General features: G+C 41.5%; 1 protein-coding gene across 2 annotated transcripts in view; it reads left to right on the forward strand.

The window, feature by feature from the left end:
• LOC137643481 (uncharacterized) overlaps positions 1 to 13,966 on the forward strand; it is a 72,691-nt gene that overhangs the window by 15,660 nt on the left and 43,065 nt on the right. Inside the window, exon 2 of one of the 2 annotated variants that reach the window (XM_068376259.1) lies at positions 6,772 to 6,956. The exons of the other annotated variant lie outside the window; for it this stretch is intronic. The gene's annotated coding sequence lies outside the window, so the exon portion shown is untranslated. The remainder of the gene's footprint in view (positions 1 to 6,771; positions 6,957 to 13,966) is intronic. 2 annotated transcript variants of the gene reach the window in all.

Genomic DNA, 13,966 nt, shown 5'->3' on the forward strand with positions numbered 1-13,966 from the left:
ATCCGCCTGACAGATCTCACCTGACCTATTTAACCTCTGATTGTTTTTAGTTTCACTCAGCAATGTTATACGTATTGCCACACTCAGCAAAATTACCACATTTTATGTATACATTAAGCATCAACATAAGAACATAATGATATCATCAAGTTTATTTAAAACATGTCAAAAGAAGAAATGAGGTCTGTTCAAACAACCACAACAGCAAACGAAAGAAAATTTTCTACTCATCAACACGAGGAATGTCACGTATGTAGGGGTAAGGAGGATCACTTTTGAAAACTACCTCTTCAGGCACCACGTTTATATGTGCCTGATGATGTTCGGACACTGCGCCATTAATAATGCTTTGTATCACAACTGTGTTAGACTTAACCATCTTTACTCGGTACGGGCCCAAATACGCTGGCTCTAGTTTGTGTTTCCTAGGTTGTAATCGTTTCAAAAAGACATGATCGCCCATAAATACTTTTACCGGTGCGGTTTTGAACTGACCATCATACTTTGAGCTGTGTTTTTTATTAGCTCTTTTTAAAAACCTCTCAGTGGTGTTCATTACTCTCCTCAATAGATTTGATAAATATACACGGTATTGCTCGGTTGAATGATTTGGTAATTGTTGCGAATTAATGAGTACCGTATATGGTAACACTGGATCCTATCCATACACTAAAAAGAAAGGCGTGTCCCTGAGCAAAGCATTATACGCAATGTTCAAGGCTAGCTCAGCTGTAGGAAGCATGGCGTGCCAATGAATGGGGTCATCAGCCACTAAGTAACGTAAAATTTGCAGAACTTCCCTATTATGTGATTCCACTAAGCCATTAGCTGAAGGCCTATATACGGTCACTGAAAAGTGTTCAATTTTCATCAAGTCTGTGAAATATTTCACCACCATATCTATAAACTCGAGACCATTATCACTTATCAAAATTTTCGGGTAACCAAACCTGGTAATGAAAAAGCACAGGGCCTGTGCTAATGAATTTGCCGATTTATCCAACATTGCGTAAGTATGAGTGTACCGAGTAAATGCATCCACAAATACACATACAGTATACACTTATGTTGTGTTAAACCAGTAGGGAATGGTCCTACCACATCCATATGCACGTTATAAAATTTAATAGGAATCACAGGCCACTTTCTGGCTTCCGGTGTAGTGTTTTTATGTTCTTTGAAACAGCTACAAGCATGACAAACTTTTATGTAATTCTCTATAGATTTTTTCATTCCTAACCAAAAGAAGGATTCATGTGCTCTCCTTAATGTTCTATCAATCCCTAAATGCCCTGCATACGGACTTACATGTACAATGTGGATGGCTCGATTAATTAAAGAGGGTTGGAAGAACTACCCGTGCACAAAATTCCTCTCCTCTCTTCTCGTGAGCACAATATAAGATATCATTTTCTATAAAAAAAACTCTCACAAGGCACATTCAGAAATGACGGATAACTCCTCGATTCGCCTTTAATCACTGCTCGCACTCTTTCCATCCATTCCTCTTTTTTCTGTCCCTCTCGGACTTCTTTTATGTCCCTATCTCCCAAGTCAATCAAACCTGCATCATCAAGGCATTCATTCTGTACACCCCTGGTCATGTCCTCGACCACCCACATATATTCACCTTCGCCGCTCATATCTCTCTCTCTCTCTCTCTACTCTCACCCCGTCTTCTGACTGCGCATCGGGAGAATTCACACCCCGTTCTCTATTTTCTCTATTTTGATGGGGGTCTTCAATATTTTGGTTATGTTCTTCGTTCCTCTTTTGTGCCCCAGTTGATACTCCTATTACTGCACCTCTAGAGAGAGCATCAGCTACCTTGTTAGCTTCACCTTCTATGTGGTGAAAACCCTTTATATTAAACTCTAATAATCTCTCAATCCATCTCGCTTGTCGAGAGGTCAAATAATTTTCATGACACAAATCACATAAAGGGCGATGATCACTTTGCAACTCAATTGACTGATCTAATAAAAAGAACTGATGCCTCTCTAAAACCCAAAGAATAGCTAAAGCCTCTCGATGTTATGTACTAAAATTCTTTTCTGCCCCTTTTAATGACCGGGAAGCAAAACAAATGGGTCGCTCTCTGCCTTTATCATCTTGTTGAGAAACTACACCACCAATAGCTACGCTACTCGCATCTGTTGTCACTAAAAACGGGCGATCAAATCTAGGATATGCAAGTAATTCATTGCTAGTTAAGGCAGCTTTCAAATGGTTAAAGGCCCCTTCTTCTACCATTCCGCAATTTATTACTTTTTGTTTCTTTAAAGCATCTAAGGGTCTCGCTATCTCTCCAAAACCTCTTATGAATTTAGGGTAATACCCAGTGAGCCCAAGGAATCCAGCTACTTCCTTAGAGTTACATGGCCTGGGGAAATCTCTAATAGCCGCTACTTTACTGGGGTACAGTTGGATACCTTCTGGGGTTATTATGTGACCTAAAAATTCGACCTGTTTACAGAAAAATTTGCACTTTGACAAATTTATTTTCATACCATTACGTCGCAATGCCTCTAAAACTTTATGAAAATTATTATTATGTTCTTCACCCATTTACCCTGTAATTATGATATCGTCTAAATAAACAAAAACATTATTACTAATTAAGGGAGACAAAATCGCCATCATTATTCTAGAGAAATGACTTGGAGCATTTTTAACATCGAACGGAAGAAAATTAAACTGAAATAGTTAATCGTTAGTTATAAATGCCGTTTAACATTTACTGTCTTCCTGAATTGGTATTTGATAGTATCCAGATTTTTCTTCAGCCATTTACCCTGTAATTATGATATCGTCTAAATAAACAAAAACATTATTACTAAGTAAGGGAGACAAAACTGCCATCATTACTCTAGAGAATTGACTTGGAGCATTTTTAACATCGAACGGAAGAAAATTAAACTGAAATAGTTAATCGTTAGCTATAAAAGCCGTTTAACATTTACTGTCTTCCTGAATGGGTATTTGATAGTATCCAGATTTTAAATCAACAGTTGTAAAATATTTACTATCCCGTACCTTCATAAGTAATTCTTCAATCGAGGGGAATGGAAATGCATTATCCTTAGTGACTGCATTCAATTCCTATAATCAACAGACAATCTTACCAAACCATCCTTTTTTCTAACAGCTACAATTGGAGAAGCCAAGGGGGACTCGCTCTCCTCAATTATCCCTTGTTCCCTTAATTTATTAATTTCCCTTTCTATCTCTCCCTGAAAATGAATGGGTACCTTATGAGGCCATGACCTTATCGGCTCTGCCCGCCCAGTTTCAATGCTAAAGGGAAATCGATCAATCCTCCGAGGTGGCTCATCTCCAATTGCAATTACATCGGAATAATTATTGACAATATCACTAACTACAGGTTGATATTCTGACGGACATAGTTTTTGTGCTTGCATAATCAAATTCTGAGTGCTTTCGTCTGTGTGGGCTGGAGTTGTGGCTCCCAACATCCCATTATAAGCAATTTCACATAACTCTAATTCACACACAGAATTCCTTCCAAACGCAACTCTTTTATTTGACAAATTAACTATCGCTATATCAGCTCTGTTCTCTTTTATTTTCGTCAAGCCCTCTAATATCATATGGGCCCAATTGTCATGGGGTTTAAAGATGTCCTTGGTTTCTTCCGGAAGAGGGCGACATGGGGTCACCGATATGCTCGTAAGTGTCTGGGGAGACAACACTTCTCCTCTTTTAGGTACAGCTGTTACCTTACTTAAATGTCTCTCCGAGCCCGCACAAGCACTTAATCTCTCATGACTTTCTATCGGCAAAATGTACCCTCCTGCTTTTATTGTTATTGTATCATTTCCCCCCAAAATGCATAAAATAGCCTCGATTCATGGACTTCCTAAGGTGAACAAGACAAAAACATCATGATTAAACTTCAGAGATCCCTCCTTAAAGTTGACAATTGTTGTATGGTTTATGCGTAGTTTATTTCCTCCTGGCGTGTCAAGGACGATGGATGCCGCTGACTGTAGCGCCGCTGCTCCCTAGTGCTGTGGGGGTGAGGTTGGGGTTACCGATGGAGGTCCCAGTGCCTGCTCTGTCACCACGTCCGTCGTTACCACTTCCTCGGCTAATGCTTGTGACGTCATGCGTGGGGGGCTTGAGCATCTAACTCCCTCGTCTCCCTTTTCCTCTGTTTCTTTTTCCTCAGATGTTGGGGGGGGGGGGAGGTGTATGTGCTCCACAGCCCTCCCACCATGCGCGTTTTTTGCTGAGCACCCCCGAAGTAGATGACCGTAGGCCTGACAAATGCAACAGTGGGGAGATCCTTGGGTGGAGCACTCCACTCGTTGGTGCCCTTCTCCCCCACACTGCCAACACCTTCTAATTTGTTGACTGCGTTCCCTCTTACCTCTCTTCGGGGGTCGAGTGCCTCTCAGGGCTGCCAACTTCTTGGAACCGTGCCAGTTATTTCCAGTCATTTTTTTCTTCTGGCAAACTGTCTTAAATGTTTTGTATGGCACTCACTACGTCTGCTAATGAGCAATTGTCATTAAATAAATAACCACATAAATACAGGTTTACTAATCTGCGAATATGTTTACGGGCATTTGCTTTTTTATCACCTTCTGGGAGATTGGCACTCCGGGTAGCAAACGAATTGCAATCCCGAAAAATGCGAGTTGCAAAACTAAGAACGGATTCACCTTCCCGTATTTTGTGTTTGTAATTTTCTTTTAAGTCTCTCTTTTTTGCATCAGGCAAGGCATATTTCTCGATCAAACGTCGTTTCATTTCAGTATGACTTCTTAAACTGTCTTGTGGCCAATACATTACTTCCATTGCAGGAGCATCTTTCAGCAGTCTAATTGTTTGAATAGCATTTTCTCTTTTCTGACCACCCATATGTGGCCAGTTCAAAGTCTCTCAAAAACACTTCAATCGATTGAAACCCTTGCCTGGAGTTCTGGCAACTTTCGAACTACAATATGCGTATCTTCACTCGGCTGTGCATGTGTACTTTCACTTGTGTGCATTTGAACTTCATTTATGTACATCGGATATGCTATGGTTGCGCGCCGCACCTCTTCTCATTCAACCAAGAATCTGTTCATTAACTGTTCTAAGGTTTCTAACTTATTTTCCAATTTTTGCGTTCTAATTTCCTGTCTATATTCTTCATCGGGAATGCTATATCCCACTGCTCCTTCGTTCTCATCTCCTGCAGAAGCAGCGTCTGCTATGTTAGTCCTTGTGTATCTAGGCATCTTGAACTTTTATTTCACCGGCTCAAAGAACAACTTCACTCACAGCAAACACAAACAGACGTATTTTTACACCTGACACCAATATGACTCATGTAGACGGATAATGAGACGTCGGAATATGGGTTTTCTTCATTTATTACAAAAGGTTCGTTCATAAGTACACTGTACACAACTACCCTGTCGGGTGAGGGACTTGTCAACTCGAGCGCCCAAAGGTAACTAAACTCCCTTCGCTACCAAAATGCAATCTTGCTACAACAATATGCTGAGTTATAGGTTTTTGTGGAATTCTCATGATTAAAGAGTTCATTTACCTTGATGTACAACACACATCTACATACATGAATTAGGACATGTCTACTTCTTGTTCACCCATTGGAATGCATTACCCCCTGTTATAATGCTGAGAGGTAGACCCCCTTGTGCCCCTTTACCCATTCTTAGGCTTCCCTTTTAGTTTTTGGTAGGCTATGGCTAGTTGTGAGGACTTGTCTTCTGTGCCCTATCACTGCAGACCCCTTAGAACACTATTGCTGCTCTCATATGGCAATTAGGCCTTCCTGTCATGCCGCCTTATCAATTTCTGAGACTCCCATCACCACCCTTTTCCCTTACCCTTGTGCCTGCTAATGTGTCTACCTGCTGTGGAGCTTTGTTCCCATCCCTGTCTAGTTCTGTGGCGGCTGAAGTACTCTTTGTCACCATATTTGGACAGGATAGCTTGTAGGCTATCTAGGTGGCTCTAGGTGGGTGAGATTTTTTCCTTCCCTGGACTAAATCTCTCTGCTGCCTTAGAGACCACCTTTGGGTGTTTTCTCTGCCCCTTCCTCTTCCTGGTTAGGCCATAGCCTAACTGTACTGGGAACTAAAGTTCCTCTTGTCAAGTAATTTTACTCTAGCTATTAAGTTTTTTCTTCACCCACTAGGTAGGCTAGGCTTTCCTGCACAGTTCTCCCTATGGCCTAACCCTATCTAGGCAAAGAGTTGGCACCCCTTGAGGTTCTCCTGTACTGCCTTGCAGTTGCCTATTCTGTGTCTACTGCTTCCCATTCTGTGCTCTGTGTGAAGAATTTTTCTTCACTCTTTTTCTTCCTTTCGTATTATAGTCTCGCTTCCAATATTATTGTTATCCCTTAAACTTTCACTCCCATACTTAGTTTACGTTTTCTTTACCGAGAACATCGGGAAAACTATTTTAAACTAACTAAACTTGTTGACAATAGTGTACGCCATGTTCGTGACGTCACAGCTTAGAAACGCACAGCAAAAGCTTTACGCTGGCATACGATGGTTGTTTCCTCAAACTACCTGTATTGAGATGAATTGTTACCCAGGTTTTGAGTGTAATTTTAATACTGCTGACTTGAATGCAGCTTTTATTTCTCAGTACTAATTCAAGTCTGTTAATTTTAAGATGTATGTCCATTCGTGTACGAGCCGTAGTTGTAACCGGCTGACCGACCTGGTCAGGCAATCTGTGTATCTCTGGCTCATCCTCCCACCCCAACTTGACTCCCACCAGGACCTGTCGGCTGGAGGTAGAGAAGAAGACGAGCCTGGGAAACCCTATCTACCGAAAGCGAGGATTCCAGGGGTGGGCCAGTCAAGCGTGCAAACCGTGCAAACTATCCAGTCAACGGCAAACTACCAACAACAAGCTATAGCAGCCATTTAAGCACAATGGCTGTCTTTCTGTAAGGAGTGCAGGTAAAACACGTGGCCACTAGTTTTCCTCCCTTTTTAGCTTAGATTAATATTTACTTGATTTAGGTTTAGCTGGCTTTTACATATTTCGGGCTGAGTGCGTGGGATTGTGTGTACAGATTTTGCATATAACTTCTGCTTTAAAGACTAGTCTAGTCTCTGGGTCCTAGGGCTGCGTGTCCGACCCCATTTCAATCCTTAATCATTAGAAGAGACCTCGAGTCATGCATATTTTTATTGTCTTCTGATTTGTATTTCTTTTATTAAATTTTATTTGTTTTATCCTTATACTTGATGTTCAGATGTCCGTTTCTTTCCATGTAAATTTGTATGATAAAGCAAGATTAGGTTAATAACCTCTTTGTATTTTTACTCCATCATTTATTTGATTTTGTCTATTATGAATATATAATCTCAGGACAGTATACCTGATATATTGGAAGGAATAAGTAAGTCTAAGTAACTTAAGAGTAATAATGTGTTAGCGAGTGACTTAGTATTTAATCTTTATGCTTCGAAGGTAAAGATCCCTATCTTTAACTTATACTTTACAATACATCACTGCTCCTATCCATTGTCATTTTGTCAATAATTACTTAACGTAAAAGTCCTGTCCAGCATCTCACTGAGGTCCCTGGGACGGAGCTGAAACATAGCCTAAGGGTGTAAATAACTTTAGACCTGACAAAGCTTAAGTAGGCCATCAAATTACTTTTATTTCACGTGTGGAGTTTTCAGGCCTCTGAACAGAGTACAATTCTTATTTTTTTGCATCTAGAGTGATGGTATGTGAACTATGTCATCAAAGTTATTAACAGGGTGTTTGTGCCTTGAGTGATAGTACTCCTTTTCCTCCCCTGCTGATCTTTGTCCTCTGACATAGGGAAACTTTCTTGGAAGAAGAAGTTCCCACTCAACAATTAAATAAAAACAATTTTCTCCACACTATGTTCCTCTTGCTGAGGAGTCTTTACTCCCTTTATTGGTTAGCCTATCTTTGCAGAAGTGTCGCCTTCTGTCTCTGCTTCTGGTTTAGTCAGCTTGAGTCCTTCTAGCAATGGCTGTGTGTTGGCTATGGGTCATTCCCTCTGCCACCTTAGCTGCAGCCTTAGCCAGGCCATCTGCTCTTTCCTATCCTCTTCCATATATGAGGAACATTGTCTTCTGAAATTGGTCGACTGGATAATGCCTGGTTGTCAGCACATCCTTAGAATTTCCAATTCCAAGTATCCTGGCCATCTTGTAAGGCTCTCATTTCCTTACGGGCTAAACCCGTCTTTTCATAAGGTAATGATAATGATCAGGTCTTGACAGGTTCCCTTATTAGCTACCTTTCATTCCTTTACCTCTCCCCCTGAGTGTGGACCCTTTCCTCTGGGATTGTCCACTCTCTTTCTGTCGACTTGACAATGCCTCTGCCACTTTATGTCGACATACCTGTGGTATTGCAAGGTCAGTTTTTATCTTGGCTACTAGAAATAGTTCCCGCCTTAACCCAGCTACTACTGCTTCCGGAGTAGTTTTTGCCGGCTTAGGCAGTATGATAAATGAACTTGCCCTCTTAGGTTGTCCAATAGACCGACTCTGGAGGTCCTGGTGTTCCTATGATGTGAACCTTTCCTCCATATTCCTACCACATTGTCTTTGATAGTTTATCTCATAAATTTCTGATGATTTCTGAGCTGTTTGGCATGAGTCCTTATTATCTTATAGTCTAACGCTATTATTTAGCTGGTAGGCATATATCTGCAAAAATTAATCTTAAGAATTATTTTCTATATAAAATTTCATATGTATGAATAATTTTAAGGAGAAATATTTCTAATAAAGTGTACTCATTGAAATTTTTTCTTCTTTACAGGTTACTGATGAAATGGAGTGTTCAACAGTCAACTGCACCAGGCAGGTCAAGTTGTCCTGTGGCCACAAGACCTGCTGGAAACATGTTTCCCAAAGATCCATTACAATCTAGGACCCTACTAACTGTCAGGTTTGCAGGGACCTCCTTCACACCGGCTTCCACATCACTGATGTCTCCTTGGACCTGCAAGAATGGAGTCGGAAAAATGGGTTAGAGGCTTCCAGAAGAGCTCTCAAGAAGGTGCCCCTTATCCTTCTTCTATGGAACTGAAGGACCTCTTTCTCAAGGCTGAGTTGACTGCTGTATTTGGTCACCAATTACTGGGAATTCAACTCCCGCTGGTTCCTGTAGATCATAAGGATGATGAAGCTCCGGGTGCTCTGCAAGTCATGAGCCTCGATGCTAACAACATGCTAACAGCTTCTTCTGTGCCATCAGAGAGGGAGAGGATCCTGCTGACTACGGAAGCGTCTAAGGAGTCATTGGATATACCTCGGGTGAGTACAGTTCCCAGTGCTTCTTTAGGTTGTTCCCCCATCCCTAATGCTCAGGCCGCAGCTTCTACCTCCACAACTGTGCCTATGATAGACAAACCTTTGTTTCCTAGTCAAATGGAATTTATGGCATCCATGAAAGCTTTCATGGAAAACCTAACCGCCAAACATGAACATTCTTAAGCGGACCTCATGTCGAGGATGGAAGCTTTACAAAAGGCACCTGCTTCTAAGGCTTCCCCAACTTTGATCCTACCAGAATGCACAATTAAGAACCCTGACATTATGCTGAGCATATAGCCTTAAGTAAAGAGTACCTCCACATCGGAGGGGGTTTGGGTTCCAAACCAATCTCGGACTTGGAGTTCTTCCCATTGATCGATAGTTATCCTTCTGCTATGTAAGGCTTAACAAGGAAGCGTCCATTAGGGATGATACGATCCCTAAGGAAACAATCATCCTAGACCATAGCAAGCCTCAGTCTCTTTTGGCTAAGGAGCATAAGACGGCCAAATTCACTAATACCCAACTTTCTGCTTTTGGCAGCAAGCAGGCCACCTTTGTAGCCCCCCTAGGAAACTATGTTCTGTCTCCACCTTTTGCCTCTAAAAGCTTAGAGGCTGTAAAGAAAGCAGTAGTATTAGTATACCATTGCCAGTGCTAGAGGAGTGCAAACCTGTCTCCCTAACCTTTCCTTATGATTCGGATAGTTGGGAGGATTTCTAACATACCTTTACTGTTGGAAAACTAGATAAAGACATCGGAGACAAGCAGTTTAGTGAGAAACTGCCTAGAATTCCCGAATCTCTATTAAGGGAAGAATTAGAAGCTAAAGAGAGACTATCTCCTCTTTATCCTTCCAATCTTATGTAGAGATGCTTATTGGAAATTATTCCAAATTTGATCTGTTCCCTGTCTTGGCGAAGACTCATCTAACCATGTTTCAATGAGATCTCCATGCTTTCTTCCTAGCCAGAAGAGCATGATCAGGCATGAACCTAGAAAGCTGATTGACTTCAATATCTGGGGGAAGGACCTGTTCCCTGAGAAATTGGTTAAGCATGTTATGGAAAAAGCGACTCAGGAGAATAAGAGCCTTGTAGACAAGTAAGGAATGTCCTCTAAACAGAAATTTACCCCCAGTGAAGGACCTCAATCTAAGGGCAAGAAGCCCAGACGACACTTTAAAGGAAGGAAATCCCTTCCTGTCACGACATCCTCAGTTGCCACTATCCCTCAGACTGTATACACAGTTCCCCAGCAGTATGTATCATAGTCTCTAGCCTTCAACCCAATGTATGAGAGAGCCACCACCACCTTCCACCCTGCCAGAGCTCAAAAAAAGGGCACCAGTAGAAGGGGAAGATCTGGAAAAGGTGGTCATTCTAGAGGCCAAGGGAGTAAGGGCAAGTCTATTAAAGACGCAGGCCCTCCACAACAATAATGAGGAGCTTCCAGTAGGTAGACAACTTCACCTGTTCAGGGGTCGATGAGAGTTCAATCCCTGGGCTCACAGCATAGTCTCAAGAGGACTAGGCTGGAAATGGATACAGAAACCACCCTAGTTCAAGAGGTTCTTCCAACCCACAACACCATTTCTAGAGGATTGTGTGTAGTATCTTCTCCGGAAAGGAGTCATCCGTTGCTTTAAATCCATGAGAATTCAAAGGCGGCTAATCTGCATGCCCAAGAAAGATTTGAACACTCTTCGAACTATTCTGGACTTGTCCCCACTAAACAAACTCATTCTGACCGACAAGTTTGAGAGGCTGATTATCTTGCAAATACGGACCCTACTACCCAATGGGGCCTACACCGTATCCATAGATCTTACAGACACCTATTGGCATCTTCTGATAAGTCTGCCCTTATCCCCCTACCTTGGTTTCAGACTGGCAAGAAAGGCTTACGTATTCAGAGCTATGCCCTTCGGACTCAGTATAGCTACGAGGATTTTCACGAAGATAGTCAAGGCCATTGTCCAACAATTAGGGAATAGATGCCTCCAGGTGATGGTGTACCTGGACGACTGGCTAGTCGGAGGTGTAACAAAGTCGGAATGTCTTCTGACAGCCGAAGAAGTCATGAAATTCCTACAGTCTTTGGGCTTTCAAATCAACCTCGAAAACTCCAGGCTATCTCCGGCTCAGGAATTCCAGTGGCTAGGACTTCACTGGAATCTAAAGTCACATACCCTTTCTGTACCACAAGGCAAGAGAAAGGAAATCGCCAACTCTGTCAGGTGCCTACTTTGTTCCAGAGTACTCACCAGGTGGCAACAGGAAAGAGTCTTGGGTTCACTGTAGTTTGCTGCTATGATGGACTGAATCTTGAAAGCAAGACTCAAAGATGCTAATAGAGTCTGGAGAAGAAAGGCATCAAATGCTCGGAGAGATCTTCGCCACAAAACCCTGGTCTTACTGTGAAAGCAACTCAAGCTGTGGTCCACTGCCAAGAGTTTATCGACACATGGCCCTCTGTAGTATCTTCCTCCTTCCAGGACTATTCACACGGATACCTCAGAGCGATGTTGGGAGGGGGACACTCCTTTTTCAAGAAAGTATAGGGTCAGTGGTCAATCACATTTCAGAAATTTCACATTAATATTCTGGAAGCTATGGCATTGTATCTGAATATGAAGAGACTGAACCTAAAGACGAAATCACACATCAAATTAGTCATTAACAACTGGACGATAGTCAACTGTGTTAACAGACAGGACTCCAGATCTCCTCAGATCAATCATGTGATCCTAGCCATCCTCACTTTAACAAAGTGTAGGAATCGGCATCTCTCAGCAGTTCACCTTGAAGGGGTTCACAATGTGACGACAGATGTCCTGTCAAGATTGTAAAGAGTCAAATGTGATATGTTCCTTTTATGTCATAAGTGTTACTATTTTACTACTCTGTTACATAATTTTTGGGGGTCTGAAAACTTCATTTTTTTTTTAAATATCACTCTATATAATGTTGCATTGCTACTGTTACATGTATGAATTTTTGGAAACAATAAAAGGCTACTGTTCCTTTTGATTTTCCTTTCATTGGACCTACTATATAGAATGAAAGTGTGTACCTCAATTTTTTTTTAACCTTCCTTTTATAGACTTCAGTCTTTTCATCTACTGGAGACAAAGTTCTTCTTCACAGTAAGTAGCACTGTGCTATTGATTTCCTTTGCTCCTACTTTTTACAATTATTTTGGTTACTCTCATAGTTTGGTATCGTAGTTACCAATACTAAAGGAAGTATGCTTATATCTATGGGGTTTAAAAGGTTAAAATTCTTCTAGTCACAACTAATAATAATAATTTTCTGGTACACTTCCATCAGGATGACATGGCTCGAGCCCAAAAAATTGATTTTGACATGGGAGAACTATCTTTAGGTGAGATAGTCATGTTGTCCTGATGGCCTGCCTGTCACTTATCATCCCCTCCCCATTCTCAGTGTGGGACCTCGCGTCATGCGGTGGCTGCTCCTGGAATGGTTCAACAGGAAATGTGTTACTTGTAGCACATTGAGATCGGAAGTTGTAATGGCTTTCTCGACCATGTATCCTACCCTATCCCTTATCCTTTGAGACAATGTTAACACTATTCGGGGAAGGATAACCATGGCTGGATATTAGCACATCCCTGAATTATACACGATATCTCTTTGGATATTCGCTCCGGAGGTTGGGACTCCGTGATACCTCTAAGGTAGAATTTCTCTGGTATATCACTCGCAGAAATATCCCAAGTAGAGGCTGCTATTGTGGAATTTCCATCAGGACGACATGGCTATCTCACCCGAAAATAGATATTTAATATGACAAAATCCGTTATATATATATATATATATATATATATATATATATATATATTTTATTATACAATGGTCTCCGTGTCTGGGAACCAAACATATAATGTTATATATAGTGTTTCATAATCTTCTCTGCCATCTTCCTTATCCCCGTATGTCCCATCTTGAGCGCTATAGCGATCACTTGTCTTCTGAACAGTGCGGATATTAATATCTCCTGATATACAACTCTCCCCCAATCAGCATTCTCAGGGATATCGCAGGGCCTATGCTACCTCGTAAACAACCCATCCTTAAGATAATATCAGGTTGGAGACTGCTATGCCTCCGTCTCGTCCACCACAATGTATAATAATTCTCTTAATGTTGCATCCTTCTGTTGCAATCCTATCAACCGTTTCCTATTCACTTTTCCTACTTCTAACGCTGAGTTTTCTATTTCCTCCAGGTCCATTTCTTCTTTGTCATCTTGTCCACGTGTCGGACATTCCTCTTTGCTCGGGCGCTTACTCGGGAGTTCTCCTATTTTGTATCATCAAGGAAATCATCTTCTTCAGAAAACAAATCCTCCATGTTCATTGCTCCTTCAATTTCTTTTTCTTCTTCAGCAGCCTCTTTCTTCGTCATACTCTTACTCGTCACACAACTAAGAAACAGGTATGGGTAATCCTTCTGAAGTTCAATCATAGGACTTTACTTCAATGATTTCTCTGTTACAATGGGACAAGGCATAAACGGTGCTCCACGAACCTCATTACCCAGCAGGATGTCTACTCCTTCGACAGCCAATGATTCCTTTACCGCAAAGTCAGAATTACCTGTCACCAACTCACAAGACAGTTTCAAATG

This window comes from Palaemon carinicauda, chromosome 1 (genome assembly GCF_036898095.1).
Source record: "Palaemon carinicauda isolate YSFRI2023 chromosome 1, ASM3689809v2, whole genome shotgun sequence".
NCBI classification, from domain to species: domain Eukaryota; kingdom Metazoa; phylum Arthropoda; class Malacostraca; order Decapoda; family Palaemonidae; genus Palaemon; species Palaemon carinicauda.